This window comes from Budorcas taxicolor, chromosome 8 (genome assembly GCF_023091745.1).
Source record: "Budorcas taxicolor isolate Tak-1 chromosome 8, Takin1.1, whole genome shotgun sequence".
Lineage (NCBI taxonomy): Eukaryota > Metazoa > Chordata > Mammalia > Artiodactyla > Bovidae > Budorcas > Budorcas taxicolor.
In genome coordinates this window covers 91447295-91475031 of record NC_068917.1, presented here as the reverse complement: position 1 = coordinate 91475031, position 27737 = coordinate 91447295, and positions in this window count along the sequence as shown.

The window sequence follows — 27737 nt, the reverse complement described above, 5'->3', positions numbered from 1 at the left end:
TTAGCTGAGGGACTCATGTCAGGACTGACCTGTGTGACCATGAGATAAAGTTTGTGTTTGTTAAGTCTCGAAGCTTGTAGATACTTGTTAACAGCAGCCACAGGAAGCAAACACACTGCCCAGGCCCAGAATCTGCTATGGGGCTTTAACCATCTTTACCACAGAAGCCAATTGACCTTTATCATTGTTTATTTCCACCAACAGTCACTAAAAAGAGTTCGCATCCCCTGAACCAAGTAATGGAGGCCAATGACTAAAAGCCTGTTGAGTGGCAAATGGAGGAGAATGGGTCCTCAAGACCCAGATGACGAAATTCAACACACACCAACCTGGGCGATAACAACTGATAGTGGCAGTTCTGAGTTGTCCCTACCTGGGTACTGTCTCAGCACCTGGAATGATTTAACTCACAGCAACCTTTAGGGATGAGTATGGTTATCATTCCCTCATCGTACAGATTCAGAAACTGAAGCTCAGAGGTGGTTAAATAACTTGCTGAGGGTCACTCAGCCAAGCAGGGCTGGAGCAGGGACTGGGTACAGGGGATTAAGTCCCTCTCCTGTTCTTCTGAAAGTGGGCAGAAGGTTCCAGTAGATGGCCCTAGGAGCAACCACTCTGGATAAGCTGAGAAGTCAGGTACCCTGAGAGCTACTCTGTGCCCCAGGCTCTGTTTTGTTGTTGTCTTTGCAAACTTCTACACCTAGATAATGGACTTCCCAGGTGGCTCAGTGGTAAGGAATCTGCCTGCCAATGCAGGAGACACGGGTCCAATCCCTAGGTGGGGAAGATGCCCTGGAGAAGGGAATGGCTACCCACTCCAGTATTCTTGCCTGGAGAACCCCATGGACAGAGGAGCCTGGCAAGCTAAACAACAAAAACAACTATATAAGGGATGAGAGTGAAACAAAGACCCAGGAGAAACAGTATTAACTGGAGGAGAAAGTGTACTAAATCAAGTCAGAGATTATTCTAGATCAGTTTCATAGAATCATGAACGATGGGATCAAACGAATTTCCAACATGTGAAAGCTGACAGTGGACCCCAGCTAACAAAACCCACCAAGACTATGGACTGACCAAGTCAAGAAGGATGTCAACTAGAGCAGAAAGTTAAGAATAAAATAAGCCAGATTAGGCCTCAGAAGGGGGAAGATGTATTCATAAAAGCCAAGGGACTAGCTACTCTGAAACAACTGTACTGATTGTGAGGTCAGGGTTAGGGGCATAGGAGAAAGACAGAGGAAAGACGGCCTGGATATGAGGGGAGACAGGGAGAGAGAAAAACTATGATATTGAAATTCAGCCACATGAAATAGGGAAGCCCAAGCAGCAATGTGGAGGCCCACATGGAGAGGAACCCAAGCACCAGACAAGCTCCAGCTGAGCTACCAGCCAATAGCCAGCCACACATCCATCATTCCCCCAGTGCTAACCAGGTGAATGCACCCAGTCCCTCAGCCCCAGCTGACGTTGCCTGGAGCAAAGATGCCCAAGTCCTGCCCAGTTGCTTATTTGGAAACAAAATAATTGCTTGGCATTTTTAAAGATAAAAATGAAACACTCCCTGGAACTTTAAGGGATTAATTCTAGTGTATATTTCACAGAAGAGGAAACTAAGATTTGGAAAAATTAAGTAACTCACCTAAGATTACATATAGTGGTATAACCAAAGTTCACACCCAGGTCTTAATGCAAAGCCCGCATGTTGAATGTACAATTCTCCACCATCTGACAGGTACCCATCCCGCCAAAACACACCATGCTCATAAGAGCACTACTTCTCCAGAGAGAGCAGTGTTCCCAGGGATTGCCTACTGGGCCATCCCGGAGATCCTCCAAGGATGCCTCAGACATATGTGTGTGTGATGCATGGGGCAGACACAAGCACCCCAAACGCACCACCCACTTCCAAGTCTTCAGCCGTCTCTGCTCAAGGGATCCTCTCCAGCATAAATGGTCTCCTGCTCCTCCTTGCTCTTCACAGCCCCACGAATCACCCAGAATCCTACTGAAATGCTCTCACTGCCATGACTTCTCCAACCAAAATTAATTTCTCTCAAAGTTAATGGTTCTGCATACCCAATCATTTTTCCTATACTTTCATTAAAACCTATTTTATTCTGCCCTGCAATAGTTGTCTTCCTCACTTAGAAATGGTGTTTATGACCAATACAGTATACTACCACATATATATGGAATTTAGAAAGATGGTAACGATAACCCTGCATACGAGACAGCAAAAGAGACACAGATGTATAGAACAGTCGTTTGAACTCTGAGGGAGAGGGAGAGGGTGGGATAATTTGGGAGAATGGCATTGAAACATGTATAATATTATATAAGAAACAAATCGCCAGTCTAGGTTTGATGCAGGATACAGGATTCTTGGGGCTGGTGCACTGGGATGACCCAGAGAGATGGTATGGGGAGGGCGGTGGGAGGGGAGGTTCAGGATTGGGAACACGAGTACACCGGTGGCAGATTCATGTTAATGTATGGCAAAACCAATACACTATTGTAAAGTAAAATAAATTTAAAAATTAATGAAAAAAAGAAATGGTGTTTATGTAACTTTTGATAATTAAAATATAATCTGGGACTTCCCTAGTGGTCTAGTGGTAAAGAATCCTCCTGCCAATGCAGGCGACACGGGTTCCATCCCTGCTCCAGGAAGATTCCATGTGCCACAGAGCAACTAAACCCATGTGCCATAACTACTGAAACCCACACACCCTAGAGCTCGTGTTCTGCAACAGGGGAAGCCACCGCAATGAGAAGCCAGCATAATGCAACTAGGGAGTAGCCCCCACTCATAGCAACTAGAGAAAGTCTACAAGCAGCAACAAAGACCCAGAGCAGCCAAAAATAATAACAAATAAAATTTGAAAACATATATATAATCTGGATTAATTTACCTGACAAGTCTCTTTTTGAAAGAAATTCATAATTAGAATATGACAGTTTCTACTAAATATTCTTGGCATGCTTATGAGTGGCATATTGTTGGGTATAGGTAGGTATTTGCATGCTGCAATGGGTCTCTACGGGGTTGCCTTTCCAGCCCTTACTCCTTAAATCTTCCCTTTTCTTCCATTCTCATGATTATTAGGATAAAATCTCCTTGGGCACATGGACATTGCTTCAATCTTTGCCATATCTCTATGCCTAGAACACCTGGCAAGTGCTTCAGAAATATATGTTGAATTAATGATTTTAGTAGTGAGTCCCTAGGAGTCAGTGACTAAACCCTCTGGCTACTAGTCAATATGTGGTCCATTAAGGTATCATTATTTGGAACTGGAATAAGAAAAAATGGTAGCCTTTGATTGACTAAAGCCATAATATATACCCTCAGGAGCCCTGTTTTCTGTCATGTGGACCTAAGATGCAGAGGAAGCTTGTCTTCAGTGTAGACAAAAGTCACAGGAAAAGGAGTCTTCTCAACAAAAAGTATTGGGAAAGTCTAATGCCAACATGGTCCAACATGGACTTCTACTTTAGCCCAGGTTGGGGCTGTCTATCCTTCTTGAGTTCTTGTGGCTGGACACGAGACAAATTTTCCAGAGGAAAAGAAACAAATTTAACTCATGCACATTGAGGTTTTATAGAAATAGGACCTAATAAGTTGCCAAAGCAAGCAACTTTATACTTTCTAGATAAAGAAACATAAATTTGTGAGGAATTAATAGGACAAAGAAACTTAGGCATTGGGTGCTTAATTAGTGAAGAATCTAAACAGATTCAGCTAGGGCTAGTAAATTGAAGAAATAGCAAAGTTTGTTTATACAGGCTTGTTAATACAGGCTTCTTCTTAGCCAATTCTCTATTTCTGATGATAAGGGTGTCCTTTGCCCTTAGGTGCAAGTATGCACCTTCCCCGGACAGCGAGGAGAGCCAGTGTCCCTCTTACGCCTGCCATTTCTTTAATAACTTTAACTCAAAATAGTCAATATGCACTGAGACATATTTTGGCGTGATCTGCCCTGGGCACCAACATCATATACAAAAATTAACTCAAAATGTCTCAAACACTTGAATGTAAGTGTTAAAACTATAAAAGTCTTAGCAGGAAAAATAGACTAAAAGCTTCATGACATTGGATATGACAATATTTCTTGTATATGACACCAAAAGCACAGGTAGTAAAAGAAAAATATATAAATTGGATTTCAGCAAAATTAAAAATTTTTGTGCATCGAAGGACACAATAACAGAGTGAAAAGGCAATGATGGAATGAGAGAAAATGTTTGCAAATGATATATCTGATAAGGGATTAATATCCAGAATATATAGAGAAACCCCACAACAATAAAACCAGCAATTCAATTGAAAAATGGGCAAAGGACTTGAATAGACACCTTCAAAGAAGACATACAATAAGCATGTGAAAAAATGCTCAATATCAGTAACCACTATAGGAATGCAAATCAAAGCCACAGTAAGACACCACTTCACTACCATTACTTGATGGATCGAAAATAGCAAAGTGTTGGCAAGAATGTGGAAAAATTATAATCCTTGTGCACTGATAGTGGGAATGTAGACTGATGCAGCTTCTGTGGAAAAGTGTAGGGTGAGTCTCCATAAAACTAAATATAATCCAGAAATTCCACTTCTGGGTTTATACCCAAAAGAATTGAAAGCAGAGACTCAGACAGATATCTGTATACCCATGTTCATTGCAAGATTATTCACAGTAGCCCAAAGGTAGAAGCATCCCATGTGTTCATCAATGGAAGAATTGGATGAACAAAATATCGTATATCTGAAATGGAGCAGGACACTGTGGTCCTTGAACCCTCATGTTCTCAGCCGGCCTTTTGTCTGTGGAAAACTTTAGTCAAAGGATAAGTTAAATCAGAAAAATGAGAACATGTGAAAACAAAGGAAAACAGTCAAAGAAGACTACATAATAATAGCGTGGTCTTTAAGCACAGTCAAGGACGTTGAGTTCTTTCTCAAGGGCCAGAGATAATATTCTGAGCCATATCCTGTGAGCTGTCTTATAGATACTAAAACACCAGGTGGAGAAGTTAAGTGCATGATGACCAGACAGTACCCATGACAGAAGCTGCCACAGTTCTGAGAATTGGCCTCAAAGAAATGGAGAAAACGGATCCTGGAACTGAAGATTAACTGTACCTAAAACAACCAAGATAATGCTGGTCAGACCATGGATGGCCAATTTTAAGATGACTGTTACAGATAACTGTGCTATTTCTGCATGGAGCCCCCTCCTTCTGTTTATAAAAGCTCTTGCCTCACTGGTTGCCAGTGCAGGGAGTCAGCCTTTGGACAGATGTCTGCCCTTCCCCTCCCCTGTGGCTGGTGCTGACATCTGAAATAAAGCAAACTTTCCCTTCCACCAACCTGGCCTGTTTAATGGCTTTTGGGTGGCAAGCAGCCAAACCCCAAAATCTCACCTTTTGGTAACAGATTCATCCAATAGAATTGTATTCAGCCTGGAAGAGGAAGAAAATTTTGACACATGCTATAACATGAAGGAAATTTGAGGACATTATGCCAAGTGAAATAAGTCAATCACAAAAGGGTAAATATTGTATGATTCCACTTATATAGAGCAGTCAAATTCATAGAAACTGAAAAAAGAATAGTGATTACCAGCAGCTGGTCAAGAGGCAAATAGGGAACTTGGTGGGTATAGAGTTTCTCTTTGGAATGATGAAAAAGTTCTGGAGATGAATGGTGGTTGGGGGTTGCACAGCAATGTGAATGTACTTAACACCGTAAAACAGTACAATCAAAATGGTTAAAATGGTATATTTCATGACATGTGCATTTAGCCACAACAATAACAAAGAAGCACAGGAAACAACAAAGAATCACAGGAAACGACAAAGAGAAGGTAAAGTTCTGAAGCATTCAAATCCTTCATTCCATCGGCATCTTGACCCATGGGTTCCATGAAAGACCCATTTCTCTGACTGGCTCCTGTTGCTTGCAACCAAAATAATTTGGTTATTATTTGTAATCGAGACCCCTCTCCCCAAGATCGTAAGAATCTAGAGAATGTGATCCTAACTCATCACTGATATGAGTTGGTTACTGATGAGAAATAAATATATAATAAGAGGAAAGAAAGGTTGGCACCTGTAAGTTGCCTTTGTTGGTCAGCTTGGTCTGCCACACTGCAGCTATAACAGTGCTTTTGTGCATGGTGAGCTGGTTGAATCAAGGGTGTGAAATAAGAGACAATAGAGAGGGGAAACTAATCTAGCATAGAGAGGGGGAAAAAAGCCTCCTGAAACCTAGTTACTATAAAGTTGCAGTAAGTGAGAAACCGAGCCAAGGAAAACATATTAACGCATCTGCAAATTGGCACTACCTGGACCCTGCTTGGTAACCATGGTAACCACTGATATGTGTGTAAAAATAAAGCAAAAATGTATTAACTTTTAATGCCTGTATAACTAGTTTAATCAGTCTTTGCCTAAGCTCCAGACATTTTTATAAAAGAAAAGGAAGGACTGAATAATAGAATTTTAATGAAGGCATTATGAATTACAACAAAAATTGGAAGCCATTGGATAATTAAAAGTTTTTTACCTTGAAACTAACCAATAGTGTAGACTTTGAAGTTTACAAAAATAATTTTTTGAGGAACTGACTCATATAGAACACCATTGAGCATGAGGACACTATCAATGAGAACACAAAATAGAAGTTATACATTAAATTAATGTTTCATCCTTGAAATGGTTCAAGTCTAATTTATATTACAGAGTCTGAAGCAATAAAAAAAAAAGAGCCTTTTTTTTGAAGTGCCTTATTGCCCAATGCCCTCCATCTCAAAAAGCAATTGCTTCAACATGCCTCAGGAAACTCTGAGTGCTAGTAATATTCTAGTTACTCAACTGATGTTACGAGCATGAGTGTTGATTTTATCGTTCTTTTAATTTTACACTTGCAGTAAAAATTGTCTTTTGCATTAAGATTTACTTCATAGTGAAATCTTTTAGTATTTATTTATTTGGCCATCTCAGATCTTAGTTGCAGCACTAGGCATCTTTGTTGCATTATGCAGGATCTCTCACTGAGGTGCCCAGACTTTACTTGTGGCACACAGACTTAGTTGCTCTGAGGCAAGTGGGATTTTACTTCCCTGACCAGGAATCGAACCCATATCCGCTGTATTGCAAGGTGGGCTCTTAACCACTGGACCACCAGGAAAGTCCCCACAATGACATTTTATTTATAAAAAAAAGAATAGGTAGAGGAAGAAAACCCCTCCCCCACCTCAAAACATAAGGTCTCAGGCTAGTTTAGAGGAGAGAATACAAGTTGCAGCTGAGAGGGAAAAAAAATTCCATGAGATCCTGTGCTTGTTAGTTCCACCACTGGGTCTTGTTAGAACACTTGTTAATGGGCCCACTCCAAGGCTTCAGATCCAGCAAGTCTGGGTTGGCCTGAGAATCTGCATTTCTAACAGGGTCCTAGGTACTGCAGTAGCTGCTACGGCTCAGGGCCTCACCCTGGGAACCTGTGCCCTGAAGTCAGCCTGCCCTACCCTCTGTATTTATTTGACTGTTTTATGAGGTCACACTGTGAGGTCCCACCAAATGCTGACTTCCACTTTCAAAAGCAGTATGCTGTTTTTCTGAACCATGAAAATAACTTTTTTCTTTTTGCTCCAATATTCTTCCCTTCATTTTCAGTTTAAGTTTCAAATGCACCCAATTTACAGGGTCAAAATCATTGGAAAATCAAAGAACTAAAAGATTTTCCTTTTCACCCAGCATACTGAAGGCATTGTATTTATTTGGCAATAACAAAAATATGTAATACATCAAAATTAAAGATATTTCATTTTTAAATTTCTTCTGTGGCTTCAGTTACCTATTGAACCACCAAAACAAGGTCTGAAGTAAGCCTAACTGGGACAAGTTAAAACACTATTGTATTTCATTAGAGGTCCATATTAAGCACCCACCATACCGGTTTACACTAGTGCTTACTCCCAGGAAGTGAAACAGGAGGGAAGTGGTCAGGAAACAACCTTTAGAAGAATGAAGTAGCATTTGCGAATACAACATAAACTGTTTAGAACTAACTAGGTCCAAAATGATGAATGATTCTACTTCCAGTAAGCCTTGAGCCTCATTATATGCTCATTATAATCTTCAGTTCAGTTGAGTTCAGTCACTCAGTTGTGTCTGAATCTTTGCGACCCCATCGACTGCAGCATGACAGGCTTCCCTTCCATCACCAACTCCCGGAGTTTACTCAAACTCATGTCCGTTGAGTCGATGATGCCATCCAACCAGCTCATCCTCTGTCATCCCCTTCTCCTTCTGCCTTCAATCTTTCCCAACATCAGGGTCTTTTCAAACGAGTCAGTTCTTTGCATTAGGTAGCCAAAGTACTGGAGTTTCAGCATCAGTCCTTCCAATGAATATTCTGGGCTGATTTCCTTTAGGATGGACTGGTTTGATCTCCTTGCAGTCCAAGGGACTCTCAAGAGTCTTCTCCAACACCACAGTTCAGAAGTATCAATTTTTCGACACAGCTTTCTTTATAGCCCAACTCTCACATCCATACGTGACTACTGGAAAAACCATAGCTTTGACTAGATGGACCTTTGTTAGCAAAGTAATGTCTCTGCTTTTTAATACACTGTCTAGGTTGGTCATCACTTTCCTTCCAAGGAGTAAGTGTCTTTTAATTTCATGGCTGAAATCACCATCTGCAGTGATTTTTGGAGCCCCCCAAAATAAAGTCTGATACTGTTTCCACTGTTTCCCCATCTATTTCCCATGAAGTGATGGGACCGGATGCCTTGATCTTAGTTTTCTGATTATTGAGTTTTAAGCCAACTTTTTCACTCTCCTCTTTCACTTTCATCAAGAGGCTTTTAAGTTCCTCTTCACTTTCTGCCATAAGGGTGGTGTCATCTGCATATCTGAGGTTATTGATATTTCTCCTAGCAATCTTGATTCCAGCTTGTGTTTCTTCCAGCCCAGCATTTCAAATAATGTATTCTGCATATAAGTTGAATAAGCAGGGTGACAATATACAGCCTTGACGTACTCTTTTCCTGATTTGGAACCAGTCTGTTGTCCAGTTCTAACTGTTGCTTCCTGACCTGCATACAGATTTCTCAAGAGGCAGGTCAGGTGGTCTGGTATTCCCATCTCTTGAAGAATTTGCCAGAGTTTGTTGTGGTCACACAAGTCAAAGGCTTTGACATAGTCAATAAACCAGAAGTAGATGTTTTTCTGGAAGTCTCTTGCTTTTTTAATGATCCAACGGATCATTTTGATGGCAATTTGATCTCTGGTTCCTCTGCCTTTTCTAAATCCAGCTTGAACATCAGGAAGTTCGTGGTTCACATACTGTTGAAGCCTGGCTTGGAGAATTTTGACCATTACTTTATGAGCGTATGCTGCTGCTGCTAAGTCACTTCAGTTGTGTCCGACTCTGTGCAACTCCATAGATGGCGGCGCAATTGTGCGGCAGTTTGACCATTCTTTGGCATTACCTTTCTTTGGGATTGGAATGAAAACTGACCTTTTTCCAGTCCTGTGACCACTGCTGAGTTTTCCACATTTGCTGGCATATAGAGCGCAGCACTTTCATAGCATCATCTTTTAGGATTTGAAATAGCTCAACTGGAATTCCGTCACCTGTACTAACTTTGTTCATAGTAATGCTTCCTAAGGCCCACTTGACTTCACATTCCAGAATGTCTGGCTCTAGTTGGTGCTTACACCATCGTAATTATCTGAGTCATGAAGATCTTTTTTGTATAGTTCTTCTGTGTATTCTTGCTACCCCTTCTTAATATCTTCTGCTTCTGTTAGGTCCATAACATTTCTGTCCTTTATTGTGCCTATCTTTGCATGAAATGTTCCTTTGGTATCTCTAATTTTCTTGAAGAGATCTCTAGACTTGCCCATTCTATTGTTTTCCTTGATTTCCTTGCATTGATCACTGAGGAAGGCTTTCTTATCTCTCCTTGCTATTCTTTGAAACTCTGCATTCAAATGAGTATATCTTTCCTTTTCTCCTTTGCCGTTAATATCTCTTCTTTTCTCAACTATTTGTAAGCCCTCCTCTGACAACCATTTTGCCTTTTTGCATTTCTTTTTCTTGGGGGATGGTCACGATCGCTGCCTCCTGTACAATGTCACAAACCTCTGTCCATAGTTCATCAGGCACTCTATCAGATCTAATCCCTTGAATCTATTTCTCATTTCCACTGTATAATCGTAAGGGATTTGATTTAGGTCATACTTGAATGGTCTAGTGGTTTTCCCTACTTTGTTCAATTTGAGTCTGAATTTGGTCATAAGGAGTTCATGATGTGAGTGACAGCCAGCTCCTGGTCTTGTGTTTGCTGACTATATAGAGCCTCTTCATTTTTGGCTGCAAAGAATATTATCAATCTGATTTTGATATTTACCATCTGGTGATGTCCATGTGTAGAGTCTTCTCTTGTGTTGTTGGAAGAAGGTGTTTGCTATGATCAGTGTGTTCTCTTGACAAAACTCTATTAGCCTTTGCCCTGCTTCATTCTGTACTCCAAGGCCAAATTTGCCTGTTACTCCAGGTATTTCTTGACTTCCTACTTTTGCATTCCAGTCCCCTATAATGAAAAGGAAATCTTTTGGGGGTGTTAGTTCTAGAAGGTCTTGTAGGTCTTCATAGAACCTTTCAACTTCACCTTCTTCAGCGTTACTGGTCAGGACATAGACTTGGATTATTGTGATAATACATAAGCATATGTTAAATGACACACCTACCAGTGCCATGAAGTCCCAAGGCTGACCATAAAAGGCCAAAAAGTAGGCAGTTGCCCTATCCCTGGGAAATCTCTGCCCTTTCCCCAAAATAATTGGAATAATCCTCCCTCTCAACCTATGAAATTATCCAGCCTATAAAAACTAACCATGCCATATTTTGGAGCCTCTTACCTTCTGAGATGGCCCACACTCTGCCTGTGGAGTGTGTTTCTCTCTAAATAAATCCAGTTCTTACCTATCAATTCATCTCTCACTGAAATCTTTCTGCCATGAGACATCAAGAACCTGAGCTTTTTTAAGTCCTGAGATGAGGTGTGTAATCTCAATTAAAAGACAGTGAGTTCTGGCTGTGTTCAAGTCTCAGTCTGTGGATTCAAGCCCCATCTGAGTTATGCATCTTCAGCAGGACATGTCAGATTTCTTAGTAAGTATCTTTTTTTTTTGGGGGGGGGGGTGTTTTGTTTGTTTGTTTGCCACACTAAACATATTGTGGGATCTTAGTTCCCCATAACAGGGATTGAACCCAGGCAGTGAATGTGCGGAGTCCTAACCATTGGACTGGCAGGCAATTCCCAGTATCTTTAATACTGGATTCAATAAAGATATTCTCCTTTTTTCTACCTTCCATGCTATCTGTTAGTTTTTTTGTTTTCCTATTTTATTTGCTACTTCAAAAGTTACTGATAAGAAAAACCCACATTTAAAGATAACATCTTTCTAGCTCCCTTGTCCTGAGACTGGCCAGTCTTCACCCTGAGCCCCAGCCCACTGCCTGGGTCCTACAACCAACCATGTGCTACAAGTGACCCAATGTTAGCTTTTAGAAATCCAGTGAGCCTGTTGCTAAACAGTTGGAGCTTGAAACCTGGCACTGGGGGAGGATTTACACTGAGAAAATAGGCGCAAATGCTAGGCCCTGGAGTCAGTTGTTAACAGTTATTAATACTTAGAGTACCACCGCCAACACACCTACAGCAAAAAATAAAGGAAAGAGGAAAGGAAGAAGGGAGGGGCAGAAAGAAAGAAGGAAAGAAGGGAAGGAGGAAAGAAGAGAGCTTGGGAGGGAGGGAGAGAGAGGAAAGAAGGTAAAAAGAAGGAAGGGGGAAAAATGAAGGGAGGAAAAAGGAAGAAAGGAAAGAGGAAGGGAAAAAAGAAGAAGAAAAAAAAAGGGAGGGAGAGAGAAGGAAGAAGAGTATCTCTGAAGCCAAGGTTTATAAACACGAGGAGCAGCAAGCCCTGTTGTGGTTGCTGCTAGAATTGCAGAGGATGAGGGGAGATGGCAGCATGGTGGATTTCATCCTGGACACATTTTACATAAGGCTTCAGAAGGAGAGTGCTGATCGTTCAGTGTAATGTCATCTGTCTCTGAGCAGAGTTTCCTCAAACCACCCGAGGACATCACTTAAATATTCCTTTCTCAAGAGATAGAAATACCTTCTCATGAAGAGTAAGCTTTCCTTTGTGTTAGTATAGAAGGACTACATTACTTCTCTCTAAGAATATGAATTCCCTATTGTTTACTGTGGACATGTCGCAGCAAGGCAGCATGCCCTGAAATTGTCTCTGACCTCAGCTGTCCAGTGAACCCATGCCAGGAAAGCAAACGCCACCAGGCCACCCCCTAATCAATCAGTTCAGTTCAGTCTTCAGTCGTGTCCGACTCTTTGTAACCCCATTGACTGCAGCACTCCAGGCTTCCCCGTCCATCACCAACTCCCGAAGCTCTCTTAAACTCATGTCCACCAAATCAGTGATGCAATCCAACCATCTCATCCTCTGTCATCCCTTTCTCCTCCTGCCTTCAATCTTTCACAGCACCAGGGTCTTTTCTAATCGGTCAATTCTTCACATCAGGTGGCCAAAGTATCGGAGCCTCAGTCCTTCCAATTAATATTCAAGGTTGATTTCCTTTAAGATTGACTGGTTTGATCTCTTTGCAGTCCAAGGGACTCTCAAGAGTCTTCTCCAATTTCCCAGTGGTTTCCTGCTGTATCTAAAATAAAGCCCTAATTCCTCACCAAACCCTGTAACTCAGTCCCATAAATCCTGCTGGTGCTCAATTCCTACCCTCCCTGCCCACCCCTCCCCTCCCCTGCACTCTCCTATTCATTAGGCAGGTGTCTATTCCAGTGGCGTGAGGACCTGCTTTTTTCTGGGAATCTGCTCTAAAGCAGTGCCCACCCACCATCTGTCCCTCAGTCACATCACCAGGTTAGTTTTCTTCTATCTGTCTCTACCTGGAATCACCCTGATTGTTTCTGCGTTTAACTGTCTGACCACCCAGCAGAATGGAAGCTGGAAGCTCCGTGTGAATAATGCCTTTGTCTATCTTACTAGCAATGTTTCCCATATGAAAGGCCCTGGCATTGAGAAGGCAACAGATGTTCACAGACAAAGGAACTGGAAACACTGCATGCACCCAGCCTCCCACCTGGGTGGGTGTAGGGTAACCAGCTTTCCCAGTTTGCTTATAGCTGTCCCTGTTTTCACTTGGAAAGCCCTTATCCTGGGCAACGTCTCAGCCCCAGTCATCCTCTAATTGGGTTATATATTTATCTAGAATTACCTTCTGGAGCGATTGTGAAAAGTAACTTAAAAGACACACATTTTTTTTTATATAAAAGCTTCCTCTGAAAACAGAATTTAACTTGCAGATTATCCTTTAATACTCTGTGAAAAGAAAAGTTATTCAAATTAACAGAATTAACCTATCTTAGTATATTCTTTCAGAGAAGGCAATGGCACCCCACTCCAGTACTCTTGCCTGGAAAATCCCATGGATGGAGGAGCCTGGAAAGCTGAGGTCCATGGGGTCGCTGAGGGTCAGACACGACTGAGGGACTTCACTTTCACTTTTCACTTTCATGCATTGGAGAAGGAAATGGCAACCCACTCCAGTGTTCTTGCCTGGAGAATCCCAGGGACAGGGGAGCCTGATGGGCTGCCGTCTATGGGTCACACCGAGTCGGACACAACTGAAGTGACTTAGCAGCAGCAGCAGCAGTATATTCATTCGTATTTGCCTTAGCACTTAAAATATAAATGTACCATATTGTTTTTTAAAAAAGGATCATATTGCATTTCTCAGGTAGTGTTTTTAATTTTAAATGTTACTGCAGAAATAATGTGTTACAAACATTGCACACATGACTCACGGCTGGTAGGATTTGAAATTTCCCACTTGAAGTCATTTATATTCTTAAAATAAGTTTATTCTTATGTTTCTTTTACATTCCATCTTCCTGATAAGAACTCAAAATATTGCATTCTTTCCCACTTAATTTTCCAAGGACATATGCTTTGGCATTTCTATTTCTCCTTGAAACTGAAAGGAAGAAGTGATGGTCTTCAGAGACAGAAGTGATTACACCTAGGATACTGGCTAAGCTATCAAAGTTATCTAAGTTGGGAAAGGATTTGTTGGCCTTCTGCTTATGTTTATCGGAATGAAGAACCAAAGGCGCCAAACTTTTCAAAAGGCAAATTTAAAATCTCTAGTGAATTAAAATGCAACCATGTGCAATCTGAGACTGCTCAAAGTGTGCAGAAGAGCTGTGATCTCTACCGCATTGCTGAAAATGGGTTAGAGGCCAGAAAAAATACATGTGACTATTGTTTGTATCAACCAATAGATGAGGAGACATCTACTGGTGAGCAGGTGAAGAGGCCAATGGCCACTGAGGACATCGGGTAGTGATGTGGATAAACATCAGCCTCCCATTTCTTTCCAGTCCTCACCCTCACCCTTGTCAGGCTGTCCACCTGCCCTCTGAAAGCAGGAAGAGCCAACAGGTGTGGAGGGAGCACAGAGGCAGCTTGTGATCTGCTCCAGTCTACACTGACCTTTGATCTTGCGGAAGGAACTGCCTCTCCCATGTCCCTCCCCTACTGCTGGTCATATTCCAAGGCCAACAGGAAACTTCCTAATAGACAGTCTTAAGTGACTTACTAGACAAATCTTTGAAGTCACCACCTTAGTTTACACCCATGACATTTCTTATGCGCAATCCAGTGAGCACTCACACCCTGAAATCACAGAGGAGCTTTTTAAGAACACAGGTTCCTGGGCTCCACTGAATCAGAATCCCTGGGAGGGTCCCCAGGAAACTATATTTGTAACATGATGGTTCTGGTGCACACTATGGTTGAGGCTCAGTGATCCTTGATCTTCAGAGCATAGCTAACTTTCATAAATCCCCCCTCCCACCCTGCCAGAGACATCTGGCATCCCAGCCCTGCCCAGGGACAGCTCCCTTCCAACCTCCCTCTCTGTGGGAAATACCCATGGGTCCTGAGGATCTGAAATGAAGTGCACACAAAAGTGCTTCCCTGGCCTCATCTCCTGAAAAGAAGAGCCTGGTTCCTGAGTCAGTGTCACGTATGAAATAGCACACACATCAGTTTTCTCTACAGGACTTGGGCTTCCAGACTTGAAGAGGTCAATTTAATGTTGGCCTGTCCTTGAGCCTGGTTTCTCTGGCAGACAGACCATGAGCCATTTGGCAGGAGGGGCTGTCTCTGTCTCTTGCACAAACCCCAGACCCACAAGCCAGACTCAAAGCTGCCTGGGATGGTGCCACTTTCACACTCTTGCTGACATTCTTCAGTTTGGCAGCACCCTGGTAGGTATTTTTGGAAGTAAAGCTTCACTGGATGCTGAGAAAAAGTAAATATTAAAGCATAACTAAGTTTAGCAATAACTAATTTATTATATGTAACTAAAGAGTTGGACATGACTGAGCAACTGAACTGAACTGAACTGATGGATGCTTTTGAGCTGTGGTGTTGGAGAAGGCTTTTGAGAGTCCTTTGGACTGCAAGGAGATCCAACCAGTCCATCCTAAAGGAAATCAGTCCTGGGTGTTCTTTGGAAGGACTGATGCTAAAGCTGAAACTCCAATACTTTGGCCACCTCATGGGAAGAGTTGACTCATTGGAAAAGACTCTGATGCTGGGAGGGATTGGCGGCAGGAGGAGAAGGGGATGACAGAGGATGAGATGGCTGGATGGCATCACCGACTCGATGGACATGAGTCTGAGTGAACTCCGGGAGTTGGTGATGGACACAGAGGCCTGGCATGCTGCAATTCATGGGGTCGCAAAGAGTCGGACATGACTGAGCAACTGAACTGAACTGAACTATGGCACAGAATGATGCCAGATATATTGACATATTACATAGCAGCAGACTTTAAAACACAAAAAGATGGATTTAGATAAAAAGCACTGCCTAAGTGCAAATAGGGCTTCTCTGATAGCTCAACTGGTAAAAAAATCTGCCTGCAATGCAGGAGACCCTGGTTCGATCCCTGAGTCGGGAAGATCCACTGGTGAAGGGAAAGGCTACCCACTCCAATATTCTGGCCTGGAGAATTCCATGGACTGTAGAGTCCAAGGGGTCGCAGAGTTGGACATGATTGAACGACTTCCACTTTCAAGTGCAAATAAGTTTTAAGATGCATGCAATTTAAACTACTATATAGTGATTACAAATAGGAATTCAGTTGTTGTCTTTATAAATGTTCCTACTTATTTTTCTGGTTACCAGAATCAAATTTTGGACCAGCTTATTTTGGACTATCTCTAAATGCTTCCCTGGTGGCTCAGCAGTAAAGAATCTGTCTGCAATGCAGGAGTCGCAGGAGACACAGATTCAATCTCTGGGTCAGGAAGCTCCCCTGGAAGAGGGCATGACAACCCACTCCAGTATTCTTGCCTGGAGAATCCCTGTGAACAGAGGAACCTGGTGGGCCATGGTCCATAGGGTCTCAAAGAGTTGGACATGACTGAAGTGACTTAGCACACATGTACTAAATGCTACAGCTGCTATCAGAAAAGCACCAAGAACTGTAACAATAAAACAGTGAACAGGGATTTCTCTGGTGGTCCAGTGGTTAAGACTGTGCTTCCATCCCTGTAGGGGCCACGGGTTCCATCCATGGTCAGGGAACTGAGATCCCACATGCTTCAAGGCATTGCTGAAAAAATTAATTAATCAAACAGTAAAACAATGAACACTGTCTGGGATAGAAGAAAACCCTCAGCTGACATCAAGCGCTGCCCACCTGCCTCTGTGACACTCAGATGATTGAGTTCCCACTGATACTATCTGAGAAAGCACATTGATCTTCAAAGCTGGCTCCAAAGAGATGACCATCCTCCCCACAGGGCACCTCTCCTACCTGGCTACTCATTATAAAGCCCAAACCAGCTCTCTCCAGGTTGAGAGCAGCCCCAGCAACTCTTCACCCTCCCAGAAGGTTCTAGACTGGTAAATCCCAACTAAGCAGCAAGCTGGTAGAAACTCAGAGTAAAAGGCATCATCCAGACAGTGAAAATAAATAGCATGAAATTCACATAACTTAATTCATCAGAGTCCCTCACAGCCTTCCTCAGGGCACACTGACTATTCTCACTTAAATTTGTGTAGCCATTTCTGATCACAAATAGCATTAGAAGGAAACATATAGATGGGGACCAAGGAAACTGCTTAAATAATAAAAATAAATTTGTCAGTGATCAGACAAAGAAAAACAGGAGATATTTAGTACCTACTACAAACCAAGCATTGTGTTGGCCCTGTATAACTGAGCCTATGAAGTCTTCACAGAACAGAACCTCACACATGTTCTCTGCTTGCGTTTTGTCTGTAGAAAAACTTAAGTCAAAGAATGAATTTAATCACAGAAGTGAGAAAAGGCATAAAGAAAGGAAAACTGTCAAGCATGACAAAATAATAATACTCTAGTCATTAAAGTCAAGGACTTTTAGTTCTGCCTTGAGGACTATGGATAATATTCTGAGGCATATTCTTTGAACAGTTTTGCAGATATAGAAACCCCCACCAGGTGGGAGGAGTTAACTGTGTGCTGCCCACAAGCACGAAGACTCCAGATCAGTTAGAACCAGAAGGTTGATGATGTTGACTCCCAATTACCTCAGTTCAGTTCAGTTCAGTTGCTCAGTCATGCCCGACTCTTTGCGACCCCATGGATTGCAGCATGCCAGGCCTCCCTGTCCATCACCAACTCCCGGAGTTTACTCAGACTCATGTCCAATTACCTCACCACCAGCCAATCAGAAGAATGTCCATGAGTTGATCATGTCCTGCTCCTTGAACACTGTGAGACTCCTCACTATCCACTCGAGGGCAGGACCCACAGTTTTAAGGGCGTGAGGCCATTGTGGCCTCCTTTGCCTGGCAAAGCTATTTCTTTCTCAGTTCAGTTCAGTTCAGTCACTCAGTCGTGTCCGACTCTTTGTGACCCCATCGACTGTAACATACCAGTCTTTCCTGTCCATCACCAACTCCCAGAGCTTACTTAAACTCATGTCCATCACGTTGGTGATGCCATCCACCCATATCATCCTCTGTTGTTCCCTTCTCCTTCCACCTCCAATCTTTCCCAGCATCAGGGGTTTTTCCAATGAGTCAGTTCTTCACATCAGGTGGCCAAGGTATTGGAGCTTCAGCCTCAGCATCAGTCCTTCCAATGAATCTTCAGGACTGATTTCCTTTAGGATGGACTGGTTGGATCTCCTTGCAGTCCAAAGAACTTTCAAGAGTCTTCTCCAACACCATAGTTCAAAAGCATCAATTCTTTGGCCTCACCTTTCTTTATAGTCCAACTCTCACATCCATACATGACTACTGGAAAAACCAGAGCTTTGACTAGACGGACCTTTGTTGGCAAAGTAATGTCTCTGCTTTTTAATATGCTGTCTAGGTTGGTCATAGCTTTCCTTCCAAGGAGCAAGTGCCTTTTAATTTCATGGCTGTAGTCATGATCTGCAGTGATTTTGGAGCCCCTAAAAATAAAGTCTGTCTACTTCTCCCAAAACTCTGTCTCCAAGATTTAACCTAGCACCGGTACACAGAGGCCAAATTTCGGCAACAGAGAGATAAAAATGAGTAAGGCCTTGTTCTTGCCCTCATCTGAGACACAATCTGCATGTTAAGACCAACACACAAATGATTAACTTTATTATGATGGAAACAAAGTAGCAATTACATTAGTACAGGTGCCACACTTGACCTAACTTCAGCATAAATGGCATTTGCTGGTATGGTGTTGGTGACTCATATAATTGTTGGTCAGAATAGACAATCAGGGGCTTCCCTGGTTCAGTGGTAAAGAATCTGCCTGCAATGGAGGGGACACAGGAAATGTGGGTTTGACCCCTGGGTTGGGAAGATCCCCTAGAATAGGAAATGGCAACCCACTCCAGTACACTTGCCGGGGAAATCCCATGGAGAGAGGAGCCTGGCGGGTTACAGTTCAAGGTACCACCAAAGAGTCGGACATGACTGAGCTCACATGCAATGCAACTAGGCAATCAGCCCTGGTGGGAGACAGAAACCAAAGCAACCCCAAAGACCTCAGTAACTAGAACTGCCATGCCATCACCTAAGGTTGCTGCCATTCCAACTGCCTTCCATGTCAAGATTCACTTTCCCGAAATAAAAAATGTTGTTCTAAATTGCATTACCAACTACTGTGGTCAGGGAAACAAAGTCCCATGGTCTGCAGACCAAGGCCTGCCTCTCCTGGAGTAAGAGCTGAAGTGGGAAGTACCTTGTCTTACCAGTACTCACGCAGATCCATCCTTCCATACAGATCTCTGCTTTACCAAGAGGCCTCTGACTAACATTTGGCAAATACCACCTACACTCTCACCTGCTCCCCAATGGAATGCAACCTGAAATGACATCCAGGAACTGCATCCAGGGTAAGATATGGTACCCAGCTGGGGTTACACATTGGGTTATGTTGCTAGCAAACTGGACACTTGGTTATGGCTAAGTGAATTGTATAAATAGAAGTCCCTGTTTTTGAGTCCAAGGTAGCAGTTGATTGATTTGTTGGATGGTAAGTCAATAAGTCATGTCTGACTCATTTGTGACCGTATGGACTGTAGACTGCCAGGCTCCTCTGTTCATAGGATTCCCTAGGCAAGAATACTTGAATGAATTGCCATTTGCTTCTCCAGGGGATCTTCTTGACCTAGGGATCAGACCTGCATCTCTTACCTTGACAGGTGGATTTTTAACCACTGAGCAACCAGGGAACCCCCCAAAGTAGCCGAAGAATTTGTTAATAATTGGTCATTCAGTCCACCTAGCTGTTAAGATCTCTCCTATAGAAAGAGCCCTCTGGTTGGCATTCAAATTGAGCACTGTATTCTTGGATTCTGGGCCTCTTACAAGAAACTCATTCTCATGTCCCTGTCCCATATCTTCTTGCCTGAAGACCTGCCTTTCAGTCCTTCCAAGATCCTGACCAGTTATAGGATCCATGTAAAGGATGGAAACAAGCATGAGGGAGGGATCTCACTCCTCCCTTGCCTTCTCTCTCATTGGCCACTGTTTTCTTCTCTCTCATTGGCCACTTTTTGACTATCTGCCTTCCCTGTCCCGTGAACTTGGACTGCCCAAGGGACCCCAAGGTTAGCAAAAGCAGTAGTTGGTAAGTGGTCATCAGTATTGCACCAACCACTCCAAAGAGAGAACATGAAAAGAGGAACCCCACACCCAAGTTTTGTTAAAATAGAAAATGCTGCCTGTGTTAAAACTGTAAGGATGTATACTCAACTTGCTCCTGTCCTATAAGAATGCTGACCTGTCTTCAGTCAGGGGGTGATGGGTGCTCACTGGTGCTGAAGAAAGTCTTTAACCTCTGTTTGGTCTCTTAACTCATTTTTGTTTTTTCCAAGAATAGGTCCAAGTCTAAATCTCAGACCATCCTGTTTTGCAGGCTCAGTGGATATTGAGATGTTCTACTCAAACAACGTCTACTTGGAAAACATTTGTCCTTCTCTGTTATCCATCAGAGCCACCTAAAAGGGATGCACTGCTTCAGTTGTGCCTTTCTCTTAAGTGCAGCCATATCCTTATACCTTATTGTTTAATTTTTCATTTATGATTCTCAGTCAGTCTTTCATAGGACCACATGCTTCCTATGTTCAGACTAAGAGAGAAAGAGTGGACATTCAGGCAATCTAAGAGGTCTAAGAGGGGGAACAGGGTGATCCCATGTCTTCAGAAGTTTTCTTCTGTTTTCAGGGACTCAGCAGGCCCAGCTTAATATTGACCACCTCCATGTGATGCTGCAGTGTTGTTGGAGGAGGTCATCGAGAGGTCATGGCTTCTGCGTGATGTGGGAGCAGGACCCTGGCAATCAGAGCTTCCTTACCCCTTCCCTGTCCTTGGAACATATGTACACTCCACCCACCATTCCCACAGTTGGAGCTGTTTCAGAGACTTAGCCTTGAGAGAGCAATGTGTTGTCAAGACCATCTGGACTAAATATGAGACTGAACCCAGATAAGGCTTCTCTACAAACTCTTAAGATTCTTGTGGGCAGGTTGAAGGCCTACTGCTCTGTCACCACATGACAGTATCCTATGTAAGTTTCATTGATTATTAAGGCTGTTACCTACCAATCTGGAATGGTCTGCCTCTTCCTTCGGTCTTTCCTTGCCCTCTGTGTATGGAGGCCACTTTGCAAACCAACAAATGTTCCTGGGTACTACTACCATATGGCCATGTGAATCCGCTGAGCTCAAGTAAGGATGGTAGCTTGGAGCCCTGGGATTCATAATCAGAGGGAACCCTGTGCCCACAACAGGTCCGTGTCTGTACGCTTTTGTTCTGACCGTTTACATTCCTTCCTATATATTTTATGCCAGGATTCCTGGCCCTATAATGATCCTTTGTTTGACCCAGCATTTAGTCTAGGCTTGTGTTAGCCAACACAGGAAATTATTGCAATTGTAACCAGCTGCAAGCCAGCAGTTGAATGCAGAACTCCTGGAAAGGACATCCATAAAAGCAATGTCAGTACTATCCAAAATTAAGTTTTGCCCTTCTTAGTCTCCCACTCTTGAAATTTCTTTCCTCAAGTATTTATTAGTAAACTCCTGCAACTCCTTCTCTCTCTTACTCTGTTTCTGTGACACACGCCCACACACCATATACCACACCCTCATCACACACACAAAACACAACATACTCACACCCCAGGCAGGTGAAGTATGAATCCTGGGAGGTCAAGAGCAGGGGGAAACTGTTTTTCTGTAGAAGAGGCAGCTTCTGTGAGCTAGAGAAGCATAGGGTAAGGTGGTACCTGAGAGGACTTGGGGTCCTCTGAGTCTTCCAACTCAGCCCTGATGACACCAGTGCTAATTTGGGGAACCCATCCTTCCCAAATTAATGCTGTAACTTTCAAGGAAGAAACCCAGTGAGATAGCAGATTCAACTGGCACTTCAGCTCAGGAACCTATAAAACCCAACCCTGAGGTTTGGTTTTTCAGAGATATCAAAGCCAAAACATCAAGGATGCTTCCAGGATCCAAAGAAAGACCCTCAGGTTTATCCCCTGCCTCACAGGGGAACTGAGATTCACAGTGTGCTTTTCTCATTTTAAACCAGTGCCTGAGTCCAAAACAATCCTGGAACCCTGTGATCTTGGCAGTTCCCTTCTCCTTTCATGAGTCTCGAGTTCCATCTGGAAACCCAGAGCCTCAGGGAGCTGCAGGCAAAGGCTCAACAGGCCAGCTCTCCACTGTGCACTGCCATAAGTAAGGGTCAGCTTCACAGAACAGGAGCCGGGGCACAGCCCTGCCTCAGGCAGCTATCAATTTTGATGTCTCACATTTCCTCCAAGGTCCCACAGGCCTGTAGCACACTCCTGCCAAAAGCCTTTTTTTTTTTTAACTAAAAAGTCTTTATGGTTGTTTAGAGCCTAAATCTACAAAACTAAATGACTGCCAGGTCACTCACAGGATCCAATAGTAGGAATGGGGCAACCAGGGGTCTGGGAAAGACACCCAGCCCCCACTGTGGGGACATCGCCACTGGACAACTTGCTTCACTGGTGTTCAGTCCCACTCAACATCCAGACTCCAGGAGACAGGATGACTTGCTTGCATAGGGCCATGTGCTCTTCAGGCAGTTGAGGGTTGGGGTCCTAGGTTCTGTAGCCACAAATAAAAGTTGTGATGAGACTAGTGGGAGAGAATTAACAGAAAGATCTATGGATACAGAAGGAAAAGACTACACTGATTCCACTTGGCTTAGACAGAGGAGTGGGAAATTGCCAAGCAGGAAGGAAATTGGGACCAACACATTCCTCAAAAAACTCAAGTAATAATCCTGAGACCATGGGTAATAAACCTCAGTCAGCCCGAAGCTAGCGATCAGAACCACTGCGATTATGGGGAAGGGCACACTCCCCATGTTGGTGTGTCCCATGGGCAGGTGTGGGCTGTAGAACCAAGCAGCTTGGGACAGGGAGCTGACAGTTCTCAGTCAGTGCTGTTCCCTCAGCCTGGCCTGGGTCACACACTCTGGCAGTTCCCTTGGGGATGCACTAGCAGGCTCAGAGCACAAGATGACAGATAGCGTGTCAGGGGTCGCTAAGGATCCACAGAGGGGTTCCTCTGCATACAGAGAAGGGGGAGCGCTGAGATCATTCTGTCCTGTGGCTTCCTCATTTCTTCTTAGATTTATTGTCATTTATTGTCATCCCACTGGTGACAGAAGTCAGGGTCTGCAGACCCAAATCCTGTCCAGGGAAGCCAAGTGCTTCCATATTAAATCTCCAAAATCAATGCTAGTTGTTTTTAAAATATTTATTTATTTAGCTGTTCCAGGTCTTAGTTGCAGCATATGGGATCTTTAGTTATGGCAGACAAACTCGTGCTTGCAGCTTGCGGGATCTAGTTACCTGACCAAGAACCAAACCCAGGACCTCTGCACTGGGAGCATGGACCCTTAGCCACTCGACCACTGGGGAAATCCCTATGCTAATTTTAACTTAGGAACTTCTAGGGTCACATAAGTGACTTTTATTTTTTATAAAACCATGCTTAAATGTATAATTCATTCTGATTTTTAAAAATGTTTTACCTTGAAATAACTTCAAATTTACAGGAAAATTGCAATAATATAAAAAACTTCCCTATTCCCTATACCCCCAATTCACATTTTTTTAAATTACCCCAAATCACAATTTTTCACATTCAATCATATTTGTTTTATCATTTTCTTTCTCTTTCTTTATACACTCACAGACACATTAAAGAATGTCCTCATACTGAGGAAATTACTGTATTCATATGTGTACACTACAGTGTTTTATATACAAAATATACATAGCATGTAAGATATGTAGATATAGTATAACAGTACATGCATATTTAAATTTGTTTAAATTTCTTTGGCTGCACCAGGTCTTCGTTGAAGCATGTGGGCTCTTCAGTTCTGTCTTGCAGGACCAAGTTCCCTCAACAGGGGTCAAACCTGGGCCCCCTGCATTGGGAGCATGGAGTCTCAGCCACTGGACCACAAGGGAAATCCCGGTACATGGTTACTTTTGAACCATTTAAGAGTAGGTTGAGGACATGCCTCTTGAGAAACCTATATGCAGGTCAGGAAGCAACAGTTAGAAATGGGCATGGAACAACAGACTGGTTCCAAATAGGAAAAGGAGTATGTCAAGGCTGTATATCGTCACCCTGCTTATTTAACTTCTATGCAGAGTACATCATGAGAAACGCTGGGCTGGAAGAAGCACAAGCTGGAATCAAGATTGCCGGGAGAAAATATCAATAACCTCAGATATGCAGATGACACCACCCTTATGGCAGAAAGTGAAGAGGAACTAAAAAGCCTCTTGATGAAAGTGAGAGTGACAGTGAAGAGTGAAAAAGTTGGCTTAAAGCTCAACATTCAGAAAACGAAGATCATGGCCTCCGGTCCCATCACTTCATGGGAAATAGATGGGGAAACAGTGTCAGACTTTTTTGGGGGCGCCAAAATCACTGCAGATGGTGACTGCAGCCATGAAATTAAAAGACGCTTACTCCTTGGAAGGAAAGTGATGACCAACCTAGATAGCATATTCAAAAGCAGAGATATTTCTTTGCCAACAAAGGTCCATATAATCAAAGCTATGGTTTTTCCAGTAGTCATATATGGATGTGAGAGTTGGACTGTGAAGAAAGCTGAAGAATTGATGCTTTTGAACTGTGGTGCTGGAGAAGACTCTGGAGAGTCCCTTGGACTGCAAGGAAATCCAACCAGTCCATTCTAAAGGAGACCAGGCCTGGGTATTCATTGGAAGGGCTGATGCTGAGGCTGAAACTCTAATACTTTGGCCACCTCATGGGAAGAGTTGACTCATTGGAAAAGACCCTGATGCTGGAAGGGATTGGGGGCAGGAAGAGAAGGGGACAACAGAGGATGAGATGGCTGGATGGCATCACCGACTCGATGCACATGAGTTTGGGTGAAGTCCGGGAGTTGGTGATGGACTGGGAGGCCTGGCGTCCTGCGATTCACGGGGTGGCAAAGAGTTGGACATGACTGAGTGACTGAACTGAACTGAACTGAGGACATGCTCCTTTATCTTTAACTGAAGAATGTATTTCTTAAGAGTGAGGACACAATTTACCTAACCATAGTGAAGTGAAGTGGAGTGAAAGCCGCTCAGTCATATTCTACTCTTTGCAATCCCATGGACTATTCAGTCCATGGAATTCTCCAGGCCAGAATACTGGAGTGGGTAGCCATTCCCTTCTCCGGGGAATCATCCCAACCCAGGGATCGAACCCAGGTCTCCCACATTACAGGCAGATTCTTTACCATAAATAGTAAAAAATATTCTAACCATAGTATACTTATCAAATTCAGGAACTTTAACATCAACACTTTATATGATCTACCATCCTTCAAAAGTCTCAAAAATGTCTTTTGCAGTCTTTCTACTTTTTCCTGATTCAGGATCACATACTGCATTTAGTTGTCATATCCCTTTGGCTTCTTTAACCTGGAACTGTTTCTCAAACGTTGTCTTTCATATCAACATTAAAAAAATTTTTTTGGTGTATTTTCGGCTGTGCTGGGTTTTCACTGATGCTTGGTCCTGTCTGTAGTTGCAGCAAGCAGGAGCTACTCTCTAGTTGGCAGTGTGTGGGCTTCATTGCAGTGGCTTCTCTTGTTGTGGAGCATGAACTCCAGAGTTCAGGCTCAGTAGTTGTGGCACATGGTCTTAGTTGCCCCACAGCATGTGGGATCTTCCCCATCCAGGGATCAAACCCATGCTTCCTGCATTGGCAGGTACATTCTTTACCACTGTGCCACCAGGGAAACCCCATATTAACAGTTTTTAATACTGTTTTCACTTATTTTAAAGACCACCCATCTATTTCCTTTTGATGTTTCCTCCCCGGGAGATTCAGGCTGTGTATTTTTGGCTTAAGTGGTGGCGTGACCTTCTCAGGGTTGCACATCTGAAGACACGTGATTTCCGTCTGCTCTGTATGGGTGATGTGCCTTTGATGACTTGGTTAAGGTGTTGTCCAGTTTCTCATCTTCATAAGTAGAATTTCCCTATTTGAAATTAGTTGAGGAACTTGTGTGGAAATTTGTCACACATTTTACCAAACTGTCAGAACAGATAAAGAAAAACTTTCTGCATATGACTCGGTATGCAAAAATGACTTCCAGAAATACTTAACAGACTCAGAAATGGGGACATCACTCCATCCAGGTCGTGGATTCCCAGAGGCACAACTGTAGCTCTCAGCGCTGTCCAGAACCTTGTAATGCTCAGACAAATGAACGATCACTCGAGTCATCATCCTCCTCTTCTTTTTAAAGGTCTTCACAGTACCATGACTGAGGTTTGTTGCTCATGACCCCAGGATTATTGGGTCTTTTTGCATTTTCTGAGGGGAACGTTCTTCCACAATTTTCTTCCATTTAGCAAATCCCCACTCCTCACCCTGGAAGCAGCAGACATCACTTTCTCCCTGAAGTTTACCTGGGGCAGTCCCCCCTACACTCCAGGTAAGATAAATTTACTCCTCCTTCCTCCCCACCTCCAAATCAAAATCTATGTGACCACATAGTACAATATTTCAGCTGGGAACTAATAGAAAAATCTGTTTAACTGAGGGCACTTCTCAGCCTTCAGATGTGAAATTTTTCTGTCTTGAGGGAAGATTTGCATGAGTTAACACAGGATACACCCAGTACTTGCGCACACAGCCTAGCAGTCTGCATGCAGCCAAGTTCCAGAAGGCTCTGCCCACGTAGACCCTGTGCAGCTCCTGGGCATGGAAGCCTTTCTGTTTCCTCATTTCTTGTTTGTAAGGAATAGACTCCAGCCTCCTCGACCTTTCCTGAGTCCCAAAGGGCAGATTAGAACAGTTGCTAATCAGGGAAGGTAAGGGATGCAGAGACAATGGTGGGACAGCCAAGAAACAATAGTGCAGCCCTGGGGCAGGGTCTTGGTTCTACCTCATTTCAGTTCAGTTGCTCGGTTGTGTCCGACTCTTGCTACCCCATGGACTGCAGCACGCCAGGCTTCCCTGTCTGTCACCAATTCCCAGAGCTTACTTAAACTCATGTCCATCGAGTCAGTGATGCCACCCAACCATCTCATCCTCTGTCATCCCCTTCTCCTCCTGCCGTCAATCTTTCCCAGCATCAGGGTTTTTTCCAATGAGTGAGTTCTTCGAATCAGGTGGCCAAAGTATTGGAATTTCAGCTTCAGCATCAGTCCTTCCAATGAATCTTCACAACTGATTTGCCTTAGGATGGACTGGTTTGACCTCCTTGCAGTCCAAGGGACTCTCAAGAGTCTTCTCCATCACCACAGTTCAAAAGCATCAATTCTTTGGCCTCAGCCTTCTTTATAGCCCAACTCTCACATCCATACGTGACTATTGGAACAACCATAGCTTTGACTAGATGGACCTCTGTTGGCAAAGTAATGTCTCTGCTTTTTAATATGCCATCTAGGTTGGTCATAGTTTTTCTTCCAAGGAGTAAGTGTCTTTTTATTTCATGGCTGTGGTCACCATCTGCAGTGATTTTGGAGCCCAAGAAAATAAAGTCTGTCACTGTTTCCATTGTTGCCCCATCTATTTGCCATGAAGTGATGGAACCGGATGCTATGATCTCA